This window comes from Haemaphysalis longicornis, unplaced genomic scaffold (genome assembly GCF_048455015.1).
Source record: "Haemaphysalis longicornis isolate Haplotype H1 unplaced genomic scaffold, Haemaphysalis longicornis Haplotype H1 scaffold_14, whole genome shotgun sequence".
Lineage (NCBI taxonomy): Eukaryota > Metazoa > Arthropoda > Arachnida > Ixodida > Ixodidae > Haemaphysalis > Haemaphysalis longicornis.
The window spans coordinates 60,009,582-60,033,682 of NW_027526245.1; positions in this window are offsets into that span (position 1 = coordinate 60,009,582).

Here is a 24,101-nt window from a genome sequence, read left to right on the forward strand (position 1 = left end):
CTCTGGCGCGTGGCTCGTCGTGCGTGTCGAGGCCACGCGCTGCTGACGACAGAGGTAGCGGCCAATGATGATGACGGTGGGCGCTTGCTGTCGATGACGAAGCACCGCTACGGGCTCCCCCCTAGCGGGAAGCGCGACAAAAAAAAAGCAAGAACGTGAGCAACTAGTGAGGAACGCTATGTACAGGGTTTGTTCGTGGTCAGAGTTCCTTAAGTAGTCCAAGTGAAAAGCGATCTAAGATCATACAGTCATTCTGGTCAGTGCCGGAATAGCATCAGCTGACAGTCCAAGTCGTCGTCAGGAGAGCTTCCTGTGCACAATATAACCTCCGGCGGTTTGGGCTGGGAGTGGAGTAGCGGATGATCTTGAGCATGAATCGGCTCTCCCGATGTCAGCCGGTCGCGGGTATCCACATTATTGTGGAAGATGGGACGGGTCTAGAAAAGCGGGCGTAGTAAGTGTAGCGTCCCGCCACATGAGTGTGCAGTGCTCCCGTCTATTAGCAGCACGCCTGAGCTGTCCAAGTGGAAGCTCAGGGGATAGAGCTCGGCGCAGGAGGTATGACTGTGCTTGACGCGAAATCTGCAGGTGACGCCGAGGAGGTCCGCTTCATGCGCGTGTTGGTGATGTCACCAAAATTAGGCGACGGCTCGGGCAGAACCGATGACGGACGCATCGCAAGCACCATGGGCGTCGGCGTAGTCGCAGCAAACGATTAACTTGGCATTTTGCCCTCGTATAGGCCAGTCGTCGTGGGCGGCGCTTGCGATGTCGGCAGCCACATTTAGGCTTGACGTCAGCTTTGTCGGAACGGCCGGTCACACGGGACTGGGGCAGCCGATCGTCGGAGGATGGGATTTCATCATCGTCGGTAACGAGTTCCACAGTGTGCATCGCGAGCGTACTGCGCGGCGACTGCAGCGGAGCTGGGTAATGCGTCCGCCACATCAGAGATGATCGAGATGCGTCGCGAAGCGGGGTCTTCGACTTATGCCTCCAGCGGCGTCCACGAAAATGGTACAGTGGGTGCCAAAATTCCACTTGGGTTGAGAGAAGACGCTTGCACAAAAGGTGGTAAACGAGGCTGCGTCAGGGCCCACCCCAGGGCTTGAGTGCTGCGGGGAAACAGGGCAGATACACTGGTTGACAAAATGCTAGGCTGTGACGCCTCCTTCATTGTCGGGGCTATTGGCCTGGCATCCGCGAAGCAAAGCGTGGCCGTAGTAGTCGGCAGGTTGTTACAGAGCGGTACCGCCGACGCCACGATGGGTGTTTGAGGCAGGTGATCCCTCATAGGCCAGGTGGGAGGCTCAGTGGCTGGAAGAGGTGGTTTTAAATAGCGAACATAGCGGCCGAGGACGACGTCACTTAGCTTGTCGTAGGGCTGGGCTCCAAGCTCCGGCAATGTGGATGCCAAGCTGAATGGTAGGAGCTCGTACATCAGCGAGTAACGGCCCTTCTGGGCTGTGGCATGAAACAGGTCGAAAAAGCACTCCATCTGCATAAGCCAAACCTCGGGGTTCTAAGGGTAGAACGGTTTGCGGGGTGGCAATGTCGCTGCACTAAATGACATGGTGGAAGCACTTTGAGTGGAGTGGCTGGGTGCCACCGTTTTCGAGTGACCCGTAGAATGACGTTCAGAGAAGCCGGGTGGTGGTAGAACGTCTCTTCGCTCTTGGGTCGGAGCGTCGTCTCCATGGCGCGAGGGAGGCTGCAAGCAAGTCAGCACGGTTCCAATTCTATAATGCGGTACATCATGCGAGGTAACCGTAAAAGAGGGCGATGCAGCGTACTTGTGGGGGGAAATACTCGAGACGAGGCGCGCCACCACGTAAGCCTATAGCTTGACGCAGGCCGTTCACCGTGTTTTAGCGGCTCACAGCGTAGGTCGGCCTGACGCTGGATGATGGTAGTGAGGTAGTGCTCGGTCTGCGAGTCTATGCAGCAGATGAAGAAGTGTGCTTCCATTTTTAAGAACATCGGTCGTGGGTAGGGTCGCTCGAAGGCCCGGTAGGGCGGCAGAGGGCAAGTGAAGTGGAGTTCCATACTGACAACGTAATGGTCACCAATTAATGAGGGCACCGATGTAGTCGTGCGGAAGGGCTTACATTTATTTGCAGAGGAAATTCGATAGGCAGCAGGAGTCTGCGAGGGGGGGAGCGCCCGTGGAATGCGACTGAGCAGTGCAGCAGCCTGGGTTGTTGTTGTTGTTCCTTTCTGATTGTGGCGCGTACCCACTTGGGGGATTGGCCAGGATCGGGAGATATATTGGGGCTAATGTGCCCAATTTAGGAGACTAAATTTTGGAGAAAAAAAAATAAATAAAAATTGTTGATCAGAATAATTGCACAACAAATAAAGGAATTTGTAGAATGCAGGAATTTGCAAGAGAAGACTATGCGGGATTTTGCAATAGGCTCTTATTTCGTCTGAGTACAAGAAGAGCGGTTAACAGGGTAGGCGCCTAGTCTCTGAGACGTAGGTGTGGACGGCCGTAACCAAATTCCTGTGGGGAGACCCAAGCGAAATGGCACCGAACGACAGTAAGACCGGCATTGAAAGGGTAAGTCCAAGGTGGTGAATTGGCTCCACCCGGTATTTTCTTCTCATTGAAGAGAAGCCGCGGCTATGTAAGAAAAAATGCTCTAGGGTTTCGGGTTCATCACAAAGAGCACAATGACGAGAGGAGGTGAGCCCAGCGCGGTGCATGTAGAAGTTGAGCTGCGGAACTCTACAACGTAAGCTAGTTAAAGTAACCTCGCATTGACGAGATTCGCAACATCGGGAGTCCCACGCATATGCCAAATGGGCGTAATCATCGAGGGAGGTGATGGCATCCTCCTGCCTCCTCGCCAGATGTTGATGCCGTGGGATCCGTGCTCCGGCCAGTATAGAGGGAAATGGACAGACGTCGAACGGAGGGCCGTCTAGTGCTGACCTCGCTAAAGAGTCTGCTTCTTCATTCAGATATAAACCCTTATGCCCAGGCACCCATATCAAGCGGATTTCTCTTAAGTGGGAAGGAACTAAATAACCAAATGTGCGAAGAAGAGCAGAATTTTTGGGGGATATCAAAAAGGAGCAAACAGCTAATGAATCAGACACAATTACGACATTTAATATTTGCGGAGGTAGTTTTTTTAATGCTATGACTATTGCCATAAACTCTGCATAAAATATTGAGGTGAAGTCCGGTAGGCGAATCGAAAACGACCAGTTGAGTTGTGGGCTGAAAATCCCCACACCCGCTCTCTCCTCAAGTTGAGACGCATCAGTCGCTACAACCACGTATGTATCCAAGTTAGACAGATAGTCGTTCAACAAACCGGTTAGTAGACGTGTAGGTAGCATTTTCGCATTGTTAGGAAAAATGTTATTAAAGGTTAGGGGAACAGGGAGAGCTTCCCAGGACATCTGCATAACGGACAGAATGTTAATATTAAGAGGTGAAAGTAAAGTCTGGGCATACACACATTGAGGGCGGTATTGGTGGGGCCACCACGAGTTAAAAAATAAAGCCGGTCGAGCCACCATCAGCGACATATCTCTGCTGAGGGGCGATTCGAAAATCCTAAGCATCGTCAGAGCAGTTAAAAGCTTAAACCGAGATTCTAGTGCAGGCAGCCGGGACTCTAAGTACAGGATGTTATTAGCTGTGTATTTCGGAAGACCGAGACACAATCTCAGGGTATTCTCTGGCACGTGGCTTGTCCGTGTCGAGGCCATGCGCTGCTGACAATGAACGTAGTGGCCAATGATGATGATGGTGGGCACTTGCTGTGGATAACGAAATACCGCTACAACTTCAATTACGGCGACGCCATCCTCGCCAGAACCAATCAGCATTCGACATTCAGGAACCAGGTTGTACGAATCCAATGGCAGTATGGGGTCAGTTGGAAGTTGGGCGGCAGAGATGGCGATTGTGCTTGGAGTAGTGATGATGTTCAGGTTCGGTTGTTAACCGAATAGATGTGTGCAGAAGGTCAATGGCGACATAGGCCAAAACGCGGAAGTGAAACTTAGAAGCATTATATTATGCTAAGAACACTAGTCAAATGGGTCGAAAAAGAAACCAAAGCGTTGAGAGACAAGACAAACGCGAATGAAAAAGAAGAAAAAGAAAAGCGGAATTCAGTAGTGCGCCGTCCCACAGTCCACGCATGTACCAGCTCACCGAGGGTAGCGAACGCACCACACACGCGTGTAATCCGGACTGGGCTCACAGGTGTGCTCGCAGTCACAGAAGCCGTGGGTTGCACATGTGCTGGTCTTGTTTCGGCGGCCCCACGTCTCTCTAATAACACGTGGCCCGACCCGGGGGCGCTGCCCATAAGGAACACATGGCGTCTAAAAGCTAATGACCAGACTCCCTGGCGCAAGCCACGGGTGCCTGGAGTGGCGGCTGGTACGAGATACCAGCATTACGCCGCGGCTCCTTCTATCCGGCGTTCACTGTCGAAGTACCGGCGCCGTAGCACGGGCGCCGTCGGTGAGCGTACATCACCTTCGGTGCGGTCAAAGGACACAACGAGCTTCCGCAGGTGATGGTAGTGGTGGTGGTGGTTCTAATAAAAGGGCGCGCACCCACTCAGTGGGATTAGCCAGAAAATGGCTGCCTTACCGAACGAAATCATATAAATGTTGTAGGAAAAGAAAAATATTTCAATATTAGAAATGATTAGCAGTAGATGATTGCAGAAATAAAACTTAGAAGATTAGAGAAAGAAATAAAAAGCGTAGAAACTAACTCAATTTAATGAAAATTGTAAGAAAGAAACACGAAGAAAGAAAGTGATACAGACGAAGCAGTGAGCTAGGCGCGCATATACTTGACAGGGTAATCCAGCAGGGCAAAATTATGTCTAACGCAGAAGACGGTCTGGTCCAAGGATGAATGAGTGCAACGCACGGCAAAGATCTCCGTGGCAGAATCCCAGTTCCTTCGCACCGAATGACAAAATAAGTGTAGCAGCAGCGGGTTGTTTAGCCAGCTGCAAGGGCTTTTTGAGCATGGTCGTCTTAAGGAGGAGAAAAGCCGGCAGGAGAAGAAGAAATGGTCGATTGCTTCTGTATCTTTACAGAAAGCCCATAACGGCGACAGATTACAGTGGTGTAAGATATATTTAAAATTTTGCACGCGACAGCGAACGCTAGGGAGGCCGACATCGCAAGCTCGCGACTGGCTTATGCTGCACTTGCATGAGTACCGGAAGTGTTCCAGCTCCCAGTCTTCGTAAGCAGAATGAGGCATAGCTTGAAGTAAGCACAGCCTACGAAAACGAGCCGACGTTATGAGGGAAATGGCCGCAGAATCTCCACTACTGGACCGCCCAATGCCGTTCCCGCCAGAGTATCCGGCGATTTATTCATCCAAGTTCCTGCATGTCCAGGTACCCAGACCATACAAAATCATCCTCGTTCTCTTATCTTTCTTTTTTTTCTCGAAGCGCATACCCATTACGGGTGATGGACCTCCCCTACTTCGGCTGTTTTTCTTCTCCGCATCTTTTTCACCCTGGAGCTCACCATAGCACCCCTGAGTGTAGGAGGTATTTTATGGTGAAGCCACAGACGCCCTTTCAGAAAACACCGGAAGTCTTAAGGTAGTACAGGAAAAGACAATAAAAGCACTGTATGCGCAGTCAAACGATTTCGCGAACCCGTCGTCTAACAACCACACGACACCTCACCACCGAGACGCCAAAACAACTTTGAAGAGGTTGACCTCAGAACACAGATATCTTATGCTCATCATGGTCGGTATGTGAGCTGTGGGCTTGTCATTTTGCTTGAAACCAGACTTCCCGTAACGCACGTGCCAACAGTAGGCATCTTTCTGGAATGAGCAATGCCCACTCCGCTTTTTGTGTTTGCCGTCTTGCACGGCTTACAGTTCTTAGGAGATTTTAGAATGATGACTTAAATGTTTGGCGAATAAAAATCTACGAGAATTCTTTTCATCTTGAAGGTGGAAGCGCTCACAAAACAGCGACGAAAGTAGAAAGTACTGCAGTACAATTCTTTTCGTTGCTTTTAAAAATCGATGACAGCCTGGTACTTCTTCATGAGCCGGGTCTCCTAATTTAAACGATGTGGAATAACAAGTTGCTGAATTGGGCGGCAAGACCGCACGAAGTAGTGAAGGTACAACCGCCGCTTTTGCCAACAACACTTGTTTGGTACAACAACCCCTGTTGTACCCATGGTACAAGAAGGCTTGTTTTTTTTTTGTTTAAGTACACGCTCTAATGGTGGTTGGAAAGCGAAGCTTTAAATAACACCCACAATTTCAAATGCAACGCGAGTGCAATTCACACACATGAGTTCTACAAAGGGTGGAACCAGAGATTCTGCCAGCCATTACAAGAAATTCACGGAGGTGGCATCCCGGACCAAGCAGTGTCGGCCACAGCCGACACGGTGTGTCGCAGGCCTTTGAACGGGATGTTTTTGGCTGAACGTCCACCTTTGAGGTACTACGCGACATTTTTTAAAGGCATTTGTGTTAAATTCCGTGTTGGTCAAAGGAGTACGACAACCGACCCTTGGGAAACTCAAAGGCATTTGAAATGCGAACGCTTGTACTCTCACATGCATTTCGTGCATGCCGTATTTGCAAAACTAATTATTTATGAGTACAACGTGGTCTTTAAAAAGCTCCCTTGATATCATTTTTATTTGGTGTAAGGTCACTCGGTTTATAACTAGAAAATGGCTTTCTACTCCCTACACCGGGGGTGCAATAACGTGTATGTTTTATTCGTGCGTGTAGAATATCATCACTGTTATCCCTAATAATTTTGTTGTGTTGGAACATTTGACCTCTAAAGTGTTTTTTTTTATTTTGCGCGAACTAAACCGGGCAGCAGTAGTGACATCAAAACAAGCGGGCGAACGCTGAAACTTTCAACTGCCTTCGAGAAATGTCGTGTAGAACGGCGGAACCACTTGCAGGGTGAATTGTATTTGAAATTTTGACGGCGATTTTTTCAAATGTCCTTTCGAACACTTGTGTGATACAAGTATACGCTACAGCAGGTGCACTTCCTTGCCCTAATTTTTAGCACTTCAGCTCATCACGTGCTTGTTCAGACTACATGCTCTGTCTGATTGCCCCACTACGAAGACACTGAACCAAATATAACAATCAAATTTTCTTAAGCACCTACTCCCGGGTCTGCTCACACACGCGCGGCCCTTCAGTATCCTTAAAAATATTTACCGGTCCCGGGGTGGGCCTACAGGCTTGTAAACACGGGATCCGGGAAAGGCCGGGGCCACGATCACTTATGGACACCCGGGCCAAGATCGTGATCGGGCTAGGTGTTACGGACTCTTGTCGGGCTTAGGCTTCAAAAAGCTACCTTGGGCTTGCCCGGACCCTAAAACCAGGCCCATGCGGTGATCTAGTGCACAACACCAATGAAAGTTGCAGAAGTGTAGCCTTGAAAGCAGCGCGCTCCATTCAGACGCTGTGAAGGAGTGGTGCATGCTCTGGTGCAACCTTTCTTAGAAGGTATTCGACCCACGTTTGCTATAATGGAATTTTTGCCGTGTTTACATAGGCCAGTTTTTTGTCATCTCTCTATTTTTTCCTCTATCTTACTGTGGTTGGAAGCATCGGCGAGAATCTTCCCTGCAGCTATTTGTCTACAGTTGATTTTGCAGTCACTCCAGGAGTGCTATTCTAGAAGGCTCGAGTTTGAGCGAAACTTGGGCAAGGCGGAGCTGTCGGGATAATATAAGCTCATGATAATATTTCGGGGCAGGGTTAAAGCACGTTAAAAATTCAATTCTTGCTATTTGCTGAATATTGAGGGGACGTAAACGGTCGAGGGCAGGCGCGCATCAAGCCCTAGTTGCGGACCTATGAGTGCGTTCTCTCGTTCACTGCCGAACAAACTTCTACTGGCAGCAAGCAAATGAAACTAGTTTATTTTATTGTACTTTTACTATAATATTCTGTATTTCACTAAAAATAATATTTTATTTCCATTCCAGGCGTTCATGGGTGTTTTTCTTTGATATTTGTTGTCCTAAGAAGTCTTTGCTGCCGTCGGTGGCAGACAGTTGAATCGCGTGAGTGTAGCCGTCTAGCAAAAAAACAAATCGGGTAATAGAAGCGCAGCACATTCAAAATAATTGCTGCTCGTAATACGTCATCGAAACACTCCGTTTTCCACACAAAATGTCCTCGGCGCGGTCGAGTCTACAAACGTTCTTTTAAGACGAAAGTCTGGCGATTGGTAATAGCAACATCTTTTCTGATACATTGTACTTGTGCCTTTTTCATCGCTTTTCTTTCTTTGTCTTTTGGGTCGGTATAATTTACACACCTTCGTTTTTGCTATTGGGTGTTTGAGTCAGTTTCTTCTATTTTGTTTGTTCGTCTTTGCGCTCAAGCAGACTTGAAGAATCCATAGCCACCCTACAATCAGGGTTCTACGAGGGTAGTGTGCACCTGTCGTACTCTCGTGACCTCACGTTCCGGCTTCACTTTGCACACACTCTTCTAAAACTGCGACTTTTAAAATTCACAGTGATATAAATTTTGGGAACTGGCAGGTTAGTCACTTCGAACTCCCAATAGCGGGCTAATCACTCGAGGCCATGTGTTAAGAAGGAGAGAATAGCAACAAAGTCAACTGCTTTTCAGATTTCTTTGCTTTATTTTATTTCGCACTTCACCCCTTTTGTTCGAGCAAGCTCTCCACAGTCGTTTTTTTCTTAGAGATCAATCCCCTATAACCCTCTCTAATGTCGCACTCTTCCCACTCTGACTTACCCTCCCTCTGGCATCCCGCGGTTACGTTAATTCTTAGATATCCGTTTACTCGCTTTTCAGGCTCTGCATCCTGGGATACGACCGTCACGCTGAAGAAGGCCCATTGAAATGTGTAAAGATCGCCTCTGACAATAAACATGCACCATTGATTGTATTGTAGCGAGAACAATGAACACATGCAGCAGGCCATCCAGCTATAGGGGTATGCGTCGTACCAGCATCAACTATGTGGAAGCGGAAGGTAGGAATATGTCCAATCCAGACGCGAGGTGATGCGCCAAACACGTGTCAGGGAAAGAAGAATAACCCCATAAGGGTTAATCTTCTTCCACCTCACCCGGCTACGGATCGTCGACTGTCTCCCTGACAGTATATGTAATATGTGTAAGCTGTCCTGCCAGTAACCTTCTCACAAGAAATGCACGTCACGCAACCCCTACGCGGAGTCTGTCTGCCGCGCTGATGATAAACAAAACGCACAGTCATGCAACGATTCGTTCGAAACTGTTTTGCGAGCTGACGATAGCTGTAGCGCACACTCGGTCGGCAGAAGGATAGACGCGCGCTAGGAACCTGCGGAAGCCATGTCTGCTAAGTAACCTAAAAGAAAGTAGAGGTCTGACAAACACGTCTCCACATATCATATTGCCGACTCACCGGCTGCCGGAGTTGGAAACCAGGACGGTCGAAGTCGACCGTGGTTGGTGTTGTGCCGGAGCAGTGATGATGACGAAGTTGAGGGAAAAGAAAACTTTATGTACATGTATTCATAACTCAATCTCAGAACAGTCAGTAGCCTCTGCGCGCGAGAGAATAAATATGCACGTTTGGTCTGTCCCCTTTCACTCTTTCTCTCGGCTGACGTCAGGACGCCGCGCCAATCCGAAAATTCATCGCGCTGAGGATGATGTCCACACAGACACACACACACACATACGCACACACACGCACACGCGCACACGCACACACGCACACACACACGCACACACACGCACACACGCGCGCACACACGCGCACACACACATGCGCACACAAACGCGCACACACACGCACGCACACACACACGCGCGCGCACGCACGCGCCTGCTCACGCGCACACGCACACGCACACGCACGAACGCACACGCCCACGCACACGCACACGCACGCACAAATACGCACGCACACACGCACACACACGCGCACACACACACACGCACAGGCACGCACAGGCACACACGCGCGCGAACACACACACAACGAGAGACCTGCTTCTCTCATGCACAGGTGAGCGTAATGTTGCTTCCACTGAGGCAATCCTCCAGACGTCGGAGCCCCTTTGTCCTTTCGAAGTTGAACCGCCGGGAAAACGTCTTGCGTTCCCCTCTCGTAATTGTCGTCGGCTGGCTCGTGGACGACATCTTCAGCTTCGTCAGACATGCTATAAAAGGGCATGACAATGATGCGAGGCACGGCGCCGAAGCTTGCCATGTGAGGCGCAAAGCTATGCTAAAGTAAGCAACCACCGGTAGCCCGTTAATGCTTGAGAGCCCGCTTGGTCGCTGAACGGGGTATTGTCCTCTTACAGCATAGTTCGCCATTGTGGAAAAGCGCGGTGTCGAGTGTCGATTAGGGAAGACTGCAGGAATTTTTTTGGTGGTTGATCCGTGCGCAGAAGGCGGGTTTCGCTACACCATTGCAACAACGGTTTACTGGTAGCGGTCGATTGTGGGGTCGCCACCAACCCTTCTGTAGGAGCTGCCCGTCCCGTGAGACCGCAGCGCACACTGTACTTGCTCATTGACTGTCATGAAGCAAAAGCCACCTCTAAGTCGTCGCAAACGGGGGTCTGTCTCCAGGCGACTGCAAAACTAATACGCACCACTTTTCGGGTTCTAAAAATAAGTACGAAATTCCTCCTCCGTCTAAAAGACCTGTCGGGGTAGAAATATGAGTGCTACGGCGACCGCAAATTTAAACCACGCCGCATCAGCAGCCTCCATGGGCGTCTCGAGTTCAACTCGACCGTGCAAAACTATTCCCGAGTTTCCTCCGAGTTCTAATGCCACTCAAATACACCCCGCCTATTCATGCGCGTGGCGTATCAACCGAAGCCACACTAACCCATGGCGTCCAGTTTGTGTGAGCGTAGCGTCGTAGCCACGAACTCGCCGTTTGATGCCCGCTAGCACCGACATGAACACAGCACAAAACAAATGTGAATTCCCCAGTTGATCGTCAGTCAATGGTGCCACAGTTGCAGTGTGTTCGGTCGGAACTGGAGTTCACTATTGTACAAGTCGGTAGGAGAGGCTAAGGCGACCCGATTTTACCACTAGAGCCTTCTTCATACACCATGAAAACACAGCGCTATGACAAATGAGACAACGTCAACGTATTTAACGCATTGGCCAATGCTCAAAGACGCTCTTGACACTCGCGATTTCTGATAAGAGCTCGCCGTGCACAGTCAAGCAAGCCGTAAACAAAAGCCATAATTGATAGTCGGGAGCCGGGCGCATTCCGTTCGCTACACTGGACCCCTTGGATCTTGCATTGTGCTTGGGCAGAGCTCCACTGGGACTACGCTCAGACGAAGAATTAATCATTTTTCAGTGCAAGAACACAACACCGAGAAAAACAGACCTCCCCGCAGCGGGCTTGTCCAACAGTGGGGCTGTTGGACATGCCCTATATCAAAATAGGAGCGGGGTTTATGCTAAGGAATGTGTATTACAGATCGATTTCACAAGGTGCTGCATGTGGAAGTTAGCACAAGCCATACTTTAAAAACGTAAGCGGACCCAATACAGCACGCTGATTATCCGAGGCGTGCTGCGCGCGGCACTGGCGGGTTCGCTAGAGGTGTATCGAATGCTCCACTATCAGTACTTTCATAACCCAAGCAGCTTGAACTCCGTAGTAGGCGTAACTGGGGTCTTCTGGAATGCACCCCAGGGTTATTGCTGTTCACACTGCCTAACATAACTCATGTCTTAAGGATTACCTCCAAAATCAGAGGCCGCTTCCAATTCAGTATGTGCAGCTTTGTCAGCCTACAAAAATCCAGCACTGCTGTTTTGAGTTTTGCATGTTGTAATCGAATGCAAAAAAAACGCTGTTTTAATCCCGCTTAAAGCAAACATTACTCACTGCTTTACCCTAATAAAATCGTTTGTTTAGACGAGCTTCCTTAAATGCACAGTGGCATTCCTAGCATTCACTAGCCCACTTTTTTTAGCCCTGGCACATTCTGTGGGATATAAGCACAGGAACGTTTGCAAGATATGTACCATAAACCTTCAAATAACGACCGTGCTTTGTGTCAACAAACATTGACGTTCGTGACGTAGTGTTTACAGAAAATAACTTGAGATTTACGTCAGCGTGGACCTCTTTTTGGCTAGCAATGTTTATTTTGCCGTCAATATTCATGAATGCGGTGGCGGCCGTAAACAAGGCGCTTTATGGTTAACATAAACTTTATTTAGAAACAATGTTTTTCGTACGTTTTTGTATTTATTTATCTTAAAAATACTGGAGGCCATTACCCTTGGCCGGATATGTACATGCATTAATTCTTCTCATCTGCTCCGGAGCGGGGCTGCTTAAGGGTCAAGTAGCGCTGGAGTAAACAGCTGCTCATTTTGCCGATGAACTCAAGCTTATGAATTCTCTGTTTGTGTATCTTACCCTTTCAAAATAGAGACGATGTGCCACCCAGATTTAATTGTAGTTGTTTTGTTTTTCTCGCTCTTTTTCGGGCTATTTTTTGCAATAACCAGTGTTGTTCATTTCCACATACGTTAATGCCAGTCCATAGCCTCAGCATTTTAGGACTTCAAATTTCTAGTCTATACACTCTAGGCCTTTTGTCTTCGAAATATATACATTTTTTAAGTCGCTGTAAGCTGCTCTCTTTAATGGAGATCTAGCCCATAAACAATAGTTTTCCGCCACCCCTGCCATGTAATAGCCTTTCTTCTCTCCACCGACCATCTCAGATGCTCTTCCCTTCCCTTTCCACCCTCCCAAGACCAAGAAAGAGAACGCTTGTAGAGTTATTTCAATTTTATCTCGTTCCACAGGTCGGAGAATTATTTAGATACTATTTAGCTGCTGAATTCGGAACACTTTAACAACGTCCACCCTCCTTCAGGCAGTTTTGGTATTCTTGGTGTACATTTTTGTATTTATGGTGTACATTTTTATTACCTTTTACAAATATCAAACTGCACATGTAAATCTAGCTAAAAAAACACTGGAAATACAAGATATGTATTATTGCTTTAACTCAAATGTTCATAATCTTTTTCATTTTTCGTGACAAGGTTTACAAGTAGAAATGGTGTTGCCAGATCCGGTGGTTTGATAACGTTTTGCCTGTACAATTCTGACGTCAAAGTAGTGTTCCACCTTTCGCTGGTCGGGAAAATGGAGGGATCGGCTTCTCACCTGGCCTTTATGGTATACGTGCAAAATTTTACCTGGTCCTTCGGAATTTGTTCTGATCCCACGTAAGAATGGTCTTTCCCACTGTTTTTTTTACACAATGAATTTTGGATTTATTCTGTGTGGGACGCGTCATCTTAATTACAAACAAGGGTGTTACATATCCTTACAAAAAGAATCGAAGGCCTATAACTCATGCTAACACAAAATACAAGTTTTTTCTCGGCTCATAGTCAGTGGCAGTCGACCATTATTAGTGTCATGGGTTTCTCGTAACCAGGCCTGCTCTCTTCATGGGCGCAACCTACGTAGCCTGTCGTACGTGACGGATCACGCCATTGAGTATAGGTCACTCGCGATTGGTTTGGGTATAGTAGTTTCGTCACACCATGAAAACCATTTCAAGGACTAGAACATGAGTATCTATTTGGCACGCTTACAGCGTTTGATTTCACGCCTCCTTTGCGTCTCCGATTTGTAACATAGCCACCGGTACAAGAACTCTCTTGCCAGATGGCATAGAGAGCGGGTCTCTTTTCGTTACAATTGGGTTGGTTGAGTGTGTCTGCTAGCGCCTTTTCTGTTTCTCCTGATCCTGTTGGCGTTTTTTGCAGGTGGAACTGAGGCATGCAGATGTGAAAGGCCCTCCCAAGCAGTGAAACGACAAAAGTCACGCCTCACACTTATGATGTAACACTATAGGTTCCCAAAACATACAGTTTCCCACAACTCTTAACCGTTTCCTAAACGTGGCAAATTGTAAGCAGCTCTGTTTTGTTGGTCGAAATACAATACCGGTCCATAGGCCCCTCTAGTACATGCATAACTGCTTTTTCCCCATTTAGCTACGGCTGAAAATAAACATTCTTGGAATAGAGCGGACCCCTTCGGTAAAAAATACACGTGGCAAGTGTTTCTACCAGAAATTGGTCGGAATATCCAGAATACGCAGATTTGAATTACCATAATTTCATAGTCGCATTCGAGTACAGTCTGTATAGTGTGGGAAGTTGTGGTATGCACCCTAGGTTTCCCCAAATCTTTAAACGGGTTAACAGCATTCAGGCTGTCGTACATTCCGTTTTAAAGTGGTAGCACAGCACTGGTCTGTCGTCCAGTCCTGGGACAACCACGGAATCGTGGGCGGGGCGGGGGGGGGGTGGTAACATTCCCATCAGTGTCTGTCATCTATTTGGTTCTTCCGGCGGGGTGTTTGCTGAGTATACCTCAAGATGAGGCATGCCCCGCACGTGTTTGGCAAAGTTCTTTCCCGGTACACGGTTGGGTACATTCATCTGTAGGGTCGGTCATAACCTCGGCCCACAGGGTGAAGGGATGCAAGTATCTCTGAAGTATCTGTTGCTTTTAGTTTGAACTTGTCACTGGTATGCCCTAGAGCAATTATTTTGGAACTCTACGCCATTGACAATATGGCCGCTATTTGATTATCACTACTGCATTTTAAAATTACGCCCATCTTCCCTTGAGGGAACCCTGGGGTGATGCGACGCATTGGGGGGTTCGTTTGGAGTGACGTTGGTATTGGATTGTGTCACACCACTCGCTGTAGGCACCGTCGCTTCCATCACGTCTTGATCGGAAGAATCAAGTCAAGCACGCAGTCGTCAAGCAAAGTGACGCGAAGTCGAACGAGAGCGAGCGCTGACTGAACCGCCGCAGCGCGATACCCGCCTTATATACACAGCGCCTCAAGGAAAGGAGACAAAGGAGGAGAGTCGCGCATGCGCACACTTGCACGGCGGGAGGGGAGCGAAGCGAGCGAACGCGCGCACACAGCTGTTGTTTATATAATGAGACCGAGTGAGAGCGTTGCGCGCACAGCACCACCCCACAAACTAAAAGCAACGCTACGTCCACTGAAGACAAAGCTGCGCAGCGAGGGGCACGCGACTCGGAGCACAAACGTTTGAAGTGAGTGGCGGACCCTGAGCTTCGTCGGCGCGAATGCACGGCGCTTGCGTATCTCTCCTCCTCTCGTCTCCTCTCCTCCAACCTTTAATGTATATCGGTTAGGGCGCTGCGCGCGTTCAGTTCAGACCTTGCTGCGGTTGACTCCACTTCACTCCGTTCTTCCGACGAAGTTGTACGAACACAACGGAAACGTAATGGAACCCTGATGTGCTCCGCATCTACTCAGCGTTCCCTTCGGGAAGATGGGGCTGATTTTTTTCAGATATGTGCCTTTTTTGCATGCTTCCGTCAGTAATGGCACACGCAAGTACTTATCAAAACCGTGCTTTCGCATTTGATAGGCTTCATGCAGTTCCCTCTCGCACTTTATGGCCCCTACCCATCATCCAGTTTTTCAAACAGTTAGGGTGTATTCGCAACCTCGGCAATGAGCAGGCATGCTCCCCTCCACTTGATGTGACAAAAGTTTCATGTTTTCTCAAACGAACAGTCAGCCAGCGTCCTGTCTGCCCTATACACACTATCGCCCTTCAGCGTCATGTGGTTAATAAAGTTTGCAGTGCACTTCGTCACTTTGGTCTAGGCGTGTTTTACACCTGTTGTGTGGCTTGTATTCTCAATTTTGAGATAAAGGGCCCTATTCTCGACTGCACAAATTTTAGGAAAACTGGAAATTTTCTGGAAAACTGAGTGGCTTTCAGTTTTGGCCACGTGCTTCCGTTTGACAAAGCGGTTGTGTGTGCCTTCGTCATATTGACATTTTATGACGTTTACTGCACCAGTATTATTATTTGCCATAATTCTCTTTACTTAAAGCGAAACATTTTTGGCCGGCAATGAAAAACTATACTAAATGCACCGAAGATAACAGTGCAGGACTTTCCTTGCTATTCAACAAAAATGCTGCTTATAATACACGTGGCGGGAAGGGTCAAATCACACATTGGCAACTTCAGCCTGCATAAACGGGACGTAATGTTACGTAAAAGCTTGAAAATGGCGGCTGCTTTTTCCACGAATTAGGCCAAAAGATTTACCCGAACTTCGGCGCCGCGAAATATCGCTGAATTTGCAGCAAGCGCAGTTTCGCATGACGCGTGGTTTAAATCATGTTTTCTACCGTAAGAAACATCAGTTTCAAACTGTTTACAAGTCCGCAATCACAGAGCATACAAATAACGTGCAGTATTTTGCTTTTATGGTTGGCAATAAAATAAAAAGTATTTGTTTGGCATAACCGCAACATAAGAGGGCAGTACAAGCCTCTCCATCACAAAGAGAATAGAACCCAATGCATGACATTTGTCTACCCTCCTAGTGAGCTGCTGGGTCACATAATCGAACTGAAGAGAAAAAAAACAAAGTTAGTCTTTTGTTCCTTACAGCGCTGATTGCAGTTGAGCTTGACGACTAATAAATTCGGGGACATCGGTACCCTTCGTGGTTGTCAGGCGTAGCACTTCGCTGCTCTTATTTGATCACGCCATAAGTTGCTAACATAGCACCAGATGATAGCGTGGCAGCGGTGGTGGCCGGGAAAGTCCTAACGCAACAAAGCTTGCATTAAGGCACAGAGCTCAGCGAAGTTACTAAAAGTGATTGAAAGAAAAAGTAGTTACGGTAAAAAAGATTGTGTGATGTTCTTTAGCTCAACATTCCCCTTTCGCTCGCTTCTGGATCAACGTTCCTCGATCACCTCGTGGTGTTGACGCCAATTTTGACTTGCAGAAATCTGTTTCTCTTGCCAACCTCATCTACCGTCTAACTTCTTATAATACGTACAAAGGGTTTTTACACCTTTTGTGGGGAATATTTGATACCTTAGTTGTGATATTTATGAGCGAAGCATCGAATTCCGCTGCATGTCGTGAGAGCTCTACGTGCCTCACGTGACTGATTGCTAACGTTGTGCTTACGCAAAAGACATGGCGAATGGCGTTGGAATTTGTGCAGTCGAGAATAGGGCCGAAATGTGGAAACACTACGGTGCCGAAAAGAAAATGGTGCCGATAATACTACGTGTACTGCATGTCTGGGAGCCACTTTCAGATGCAAAGCACTTGATGGGCTCGCCTTGTCACGTTAGCTCGCTAACGGTCGATGGGACTGGCGGAATCAGGCGCCGCAACGAGGCAACGGACCCAAGCAGAGCCTTTTGTTCAGGGGTCAGGGAATCACGTTGAAGTTTCGGAAACCACGCGGTCTAAATAGTCGTTACAGTTTAAACCACCTGAACCACTGGCACTTGTCATACATATCCCCGTTAGATAGCGCAAAGAAAACTGAAGGCACATTTGAGGCAATATCTGGGTCTTTATCCGGCAGGGCCCGCATTCATTTAGTTACGAAGAATCGCAGGGTTCGTTCTTACTATAGTAAGCGAAAAAAACGGGCCTGAAAAAAAAATGGCGCGTTTCAAATGCCGCAGAAAGGCTCCAGCCACAAAGAACCAAATGGTGCGCTCGACGTGACATAGAAAGGCTCCAGGAAGGGTCCAGATAGGCTCTAGTTCTCATGATCTCATCTGCCCATCTAACTTTCTGCTGCCCCCTGTAACGCTTCCTTCTCTTGGAAACCACTCTGTTACCCTTAATTACAAACGGTTGTCTTGCCGTCGCATTACATGCCCGGCCCACCTCCCTTTTTTCTCCTTAATTTCTACTAATGTGTCTTAACACGCGTTTGTTCGCTGACCCACTCCGCTCTCTTCTTGTCCCTTAATGTTACACCTAACATCTTCCGCTCCATTGCCGTCTGAGTCGTTCTCAGTTTAAGTTGAACCCTCTTAGTGAGCCTCCAAGTTTCTGATCTGTAGGAGAGTACCGGTAAGATGCAGCTGTCATACACTTTCTCCTTCAGGGACAATGGTAGGCTGCCATCCACTATCTGAGAATGTCTGCCGTAGGCACTCCGCCCCATTCTTATTCTTCAAATTATCTCTGCCTCACGGTTGAGATCCGGGGTCACCACTTGGTCTAAGTTTTCTTACCACTTCCACTGCCTCGCCACCTATCTCAAACCGCTTTGCTGTCACTAGGGTATTGATCATTAATTTGGCTTTCTGCATATTAATTTTCAAGCCCACAGTTCGGCTCTGTTTGTCCAGTTCGGAAAGCAAGCTTTGCAATTCGTCCCCCGAGTTACTTAGCAAGGCAACGTCATCCGCAAATTTGAGGTTACTGGGGTATTCTTCATTACCCCTTATTCCCACCTGTTCCCAATCCAACGTTCTGAATAATTCTTGTAAACATGCTGTGAATAACATTGGAGAGATTGTGTCTCCTTGTCTGACGGCCTTCTTTATAGATATTTTACTGCTCTCCTTACGGGGGATGATGGTAGCTGTGGACCCATTCTAGATATCCTCTAGTATTCTTACATAATGCTCATCTACATCCTGGTTCCGTAATGCCTCAATAAATGCCGAGGTTTCAAACGAGTGAAATGCTCTCGCATAATCTATGAAAGCTTTATATAGGGATTCAGTATACTTAGCGCCATTCTATATAGCTTGATTGATTTTGTGAATATGTCCATTTTTGAATAGCCCTAATGGAACGTTGCTATTAATTGAGGTTGACTGAAATCTATGTTGCAGAGATTCTGTTAGCGATTACCTTGGAAAGTACCTTGTGGACGACTGGCAGTTATCTTATCAGCCTGTAATTTTTCAAGTCCTTCGTATCACGTTTCTTATGTATTAGGATGATGTTCGCGTTCTTCCAAGATTCTGGCACCCTTGCGGTCATTAGGCATTGCGTATAGAGGTTTGCCAGTTTTTCAAGTACACTTTCTCTGTCATTCTTCAGAAGTTCGGCTGTTATGTGATCCTCACCAGGTGCTTTGCTCCCTTTCATATCTTTCAAAGCCTTCCTTACTTCTTCGGTCGTTACTGGTGGGATGCCTATCTACTCTGAGCTACTTTCTTATTCGGTGTTATCCTGGATGTCCCGGCTACTTCACAGATATCTATAAAACGCCTCGGCTACTGTGAATATTTTAGCCCTATTTGTTGCCATTTTCTTTCTTGTCGTTAAGTTCTTACATCTGATTTTTCTCCACGCCAAGAAGCCTCTTCACAGTTTTCAGGCTACCTCTATTCTTTACAGTGCACTCGATTCTACCCATATTATACTTCCCTATGTCAGCTGTCTTACGCTTATTGATTAATTTCGAAAGCTCAGCTAGTTGTATTTTGTCAGCTGGGGTGGGGATTGTCATTGTTTGCCATTTCCTAATTAAATTTTTCCTTGCCTGAGAAAGTTTACCAGTATTCTGTGTAGCCATATTGCCCCCGACTTCTACTGCAGACTCCGTGACAATGCGTGTAAGGTTTTCCCTGGCTTCCTGTGTCGTAAGCTCTTCTTCCTTGGTAAGACCTGAATATCGGTTGTGAAGTGCGATCCTGAATTTTTCTACCTTACGTCTTACTGTTAGCGCATTATTCTGCTTCTTTTTTGCGGTCCCTCTTCAAATCTAGCGTAATTCGAGATCCTACCATACGGTGGTCACTACACGTTACCCATCCGAAAACTTCCACATTCTTCACGACGCCAGTGTTATCGCATATTATGAGGTCTCTTTCATTTTTATGCTCCCCATTCGGGCTCCTTCACGTCCACTTCCGGCTCTCTTGTTTGCAGAAGAAGGTGTTCATTATGCGTACGTTATTTCGTTCCGCGAATTCCACTAGTAGGTCCTTCCTGCAATTTCTACAGCTCAGAGCATAGTTCCCAACTGCGTTGTCTCCAGACCTATTCTTGCGTATTTTAGCATTGAAGTCCTCCATAACTACGGTATACTGTGTTTTTACTTTACCCATTGCCCATTTCACATCTTCATAGTGGCGTTCCACTACGTGGTCGTCGTGGCTGGATGTGGGTGCCGAGCCATGTACCACCCTGAGGTTCTACCTCTTATTAGGCCTAATTACAAGACCTGCTGTTTTTTTGGTTAATGCTATAGTGTTCTTCCATGTTGCCAGCTATGCTTTTCTTGACTAGAGATCCCACTCCCAGTCCTCTTATGTTCACTAGATCACGGTAACATAGGGCGTGTCCATTTTTCAGCAACGTAAAGGCTTCACCCGTCCTTTCAACCTCACTAAGCCCTATCACATCCATTTAAATGTCCCTAAATTGCTCTAACACCTCTAGACTCACTTCACTAGATAAGGTTCTCTTGTTAAGCGTTGCCAGCTTCAGATTCCAATGGCGGCCTGTCCGGGTCCAGGTATTCTTAGCGCCCTCTCCTGCGTCACAGGTCTTACCGCCGCCGTGGTCAGTTGCTTCGCAGCCACTGGAGACTGAGGGCTGTGGTTAATTGGCGTATTCATGGAAGGTTGGGGCCGTTGATATACCAGGGTGTGGCCAATCCTGCTCTGGTGAGGGAGTGCGTTACCGGCAATGGTCGCCAGGGTGAGGCCGCATCCAAAGCCACATCTTTCAATTACATCAATACAAGGACATTTTTTGAAATCAGGTGGGAATAGTCCGGCACCCGGATTCGAACCATGGTCCATCTGCGCGCGAGGCGGATGCTCTACCTCTACTCCACCACTGCTTCCCCCTAAACAAATGAAATCAACACGAAATATGCAGGTCGCAATATATCTGAAAATTTCCAACACAGCTTTTCCGAACTCTTCCTAGGCATCACCATAGGTTTTGTAAACAGCATACCCGCTAAAACAGTCTCTCAAATATTTACACAATGAAGAAAACAGGCATTTATCTATAGCACATTCATTGTATTCTCGGATTATTTCCCTTTCGGTGTTATTTTTATTTCCGGCCAGCTCAATACCATACTATCAGCCAACTGCACAGGCACTTTGGGTCACCTTCGCTCTTTTCCTCATCTTCATTTAGCAACCTTCGTGGGGCTTTCGGTTTGGTTGTGTGAAGAGGCTTTACGGACATCATTCATGGGACTTACCGACGAGGCGTCCTTCCGTCAGTGCCTTATCGGAAGACCTCTGTTTATTTATTTATTAATTTATTTTATTATTTATTTATTTTTCTGTATTTATTTATTTATTTATTTATTTATTTATTTATTTATTTATTTATTTATTTATTTATTTATTTATTTATTTCAGGTACCATCATAGCCGAGAGGGCAATATTGAGGGGACTGGTACATTTGAATGTTCAAATGGTCGAATAGTACAAACATTATATACATATAAAGCAATATACAATAAAGCAATATGCGCAGATATATCAAAAGGCGTAAGACACATCTACAAAGGTATAGCCACTAGCATAAAGCACGCGCAGGTTCTTTATTTTGTTGTCCTACTAGATCCCATACAGTCGGGTTAGTTCTTGTTGACTTCTTAGTTCTTGTATTTGGGGAGCACTGCTCCGTGACGTCTTTGCAGAAGACATGAAAAGCAGTCTGCGTCATTAATTCCTATGCAGCTGCTCACCGCGCAATACTGGTTGCGCCTTATATGATACAATTAGCGGAGTTACTATCCTCGAGAGTCCAACGAAATGCATCAATTCTAAAAGCGCCCGCCAGGGAAACATATGCGCACGATACAAAGACAAAAACCAGAAGCAGTGCCGTCAGAGAAATGTAGGTCGGCTTGTAGGAGAGGTAGCTTGCACCGGAACAAGCAGACAAGGTGGTTACGAGGAGAACATATGGACCCGCAGGAGCAACCCGGGAAACGAATTAGATGAACCTTAAGAAACGCTACGCCGAAAACAGGGCGTGCTCAGATCTATGAGCCTAGCCATCGCTCGAATGACTGCTAACCCACCTCCAAACCTAGTCTACGTCGGAGTTTCGTTCGGCCCGGCACCTGTGCCGCTTTTCGCGATAAACGTCATACCTTTCTATTAATGCCTTTCCACAGCAGTCTGACCACCGCGGATTTAATCATTCGAGCCCATGCCACAACAGTCTGATCGTGCTGGACTTTAGCCTTTATTTCCTCCCATGCTGCATCACCATGATAGTGACCATGCGGAACTACCTTCCTTTGTTCGAGATTTTACCGCACCAATTTTTCATAGCCCGATATAAAAGCAGCCATAAGCGAGATTGAGGCAGTTGATCCCAATAAATCTTTGGGAACATTCTCACATCTGTGTGTCATCGCCTAATCAGGGTATTCATTAAATCATTTCAATAGAAAATATCTCCAAATGGGAACTACAAAACCTCAGTTTTGGTATAGACCTTGTATCTACAAGTCTGAAGCAATACTTTTCGAACAACTAAATATATATTGAGCAAAGAATAACATAGCAGTTTTTCCTAGCCGATGAATGTGGTTGGAATGCGTCCATCAAATAGACTAGCAACCTTCAATTTCTTTTTTTTTACTTTTAATCACTAAATTTCGATTATCCAAGCACAAGCATAACAAAAGCCTCTTCCAAACAAATTAAAAAAAACATCAGTGCACGGAACGTACGTTAAGTTCCACACGTTGTCTAAAAAAAGCTTCGTGGGGTGACGGTGAACAAACATTCTGTGACTGAGAAACTCAGAAAACTACCACACTACCACAGATCTGAAATTCCTCTTTATAAATTTGCGTATCCCATTCCAAAAAAAGGCCTAACATTTATCTATATAAGGCACGTTGTAGTCGTCAATTTTAAAAATCTAGAAACGAAAAAATTTCTTGCCAAACACGGTCTGAGGTCAATGCTAATTTCTAAAAAAAAAACACGGGAAAAACACTGCTTGAGCGTCATGGACAAAAACAATATGGGACAAAAAAAGCCCCGAAAGGGTAATCTTTTTCTCGGGCGAGTTAACAAGCTTCAACTTACAAAAAAAAGAATACCACGCGCAGGCAATTCAGTCGTGTCAGAAACATTTCCGAAGAGTATAAGTACCGAGCAGCGGAGCGGTATTTTCACGCCCTCAAGGAGAGTCCTTGGTAGACCCAATTGATTGCCCGAAGGCACACTAAGACAACGTTTTCACAATGGCTCTGCTGCGTATCATGTAAGTACGCCTGGTTGGAAGAAAACTTTGGAAGATGAAATTGCAGATGTGACGGACAATTGATGATGAAGAATTCTTTTCGCTTAGTTTCTAGCCTTGGTAGAGAACAATACCCGAACTAAGTTATATATTTTATATTTTATATTTTTTACATATATAGACATATATAAATATATATATATATATATATATATATATATATATATATATATATATATACAGGGTGTCCCAGCTATCATGCACCAAGATTTTAAAAAAGAGTAACGGCGTAACTCGAAGAAAACTATAGCGCATAATGTTCGCAGTACTGTGAAGAAGCGGAGAGCAATTTTTTCGTTAACGAGACCTAATTAACTAATTGTAATTAATTATCTAACTCGAGAAATACTGTCCTAATCACTAAAGTGTCAATGAGGCACTTGTAGGTAACTACGAGGGGCATCTAACTGCGGTATTTTCAGCGATGAACTAATTGCGTACACATTTATTCTGACTGATAAAGAAAACCCGCGAAATATGAAAAAATACCACGTGACGGCGCCCCCGCGCGCACCGTAAAGCAACGCCCTCAAACAGGCTGCCTCTGAGTTAGCCAGAATGAAATAGACAAAAGAAAGAAAGAAGAAATCGCGACCGAGTTTGTTCCTTATCTGCACACGCGTCCCGCGAATCTTGCTGCTGCTGATCCTTCCATGCATGCTATTATCAAGGTGATGCGCTGTCTCTTCGGGCGGGTAACACGCAAAGCAGTTGCTTCCAATCAGCTTTGTTTGGGGACGCTGCTTCACAATGCGCGCGTAAGCGTCGTCACGTGGTATTTTTCATATTTCGCGGGTTTCCTTTATCAGTCAGAATAAATGAGTACGCAATTAGTTCGTCGCTGAAAATAGCGCAGTTAGATGCCCCTCATGGTTACCTACAAGTGCCTCATTGACACTTTAGTGATTAGGACAGTATTTTTCGAGTTAGATATTAA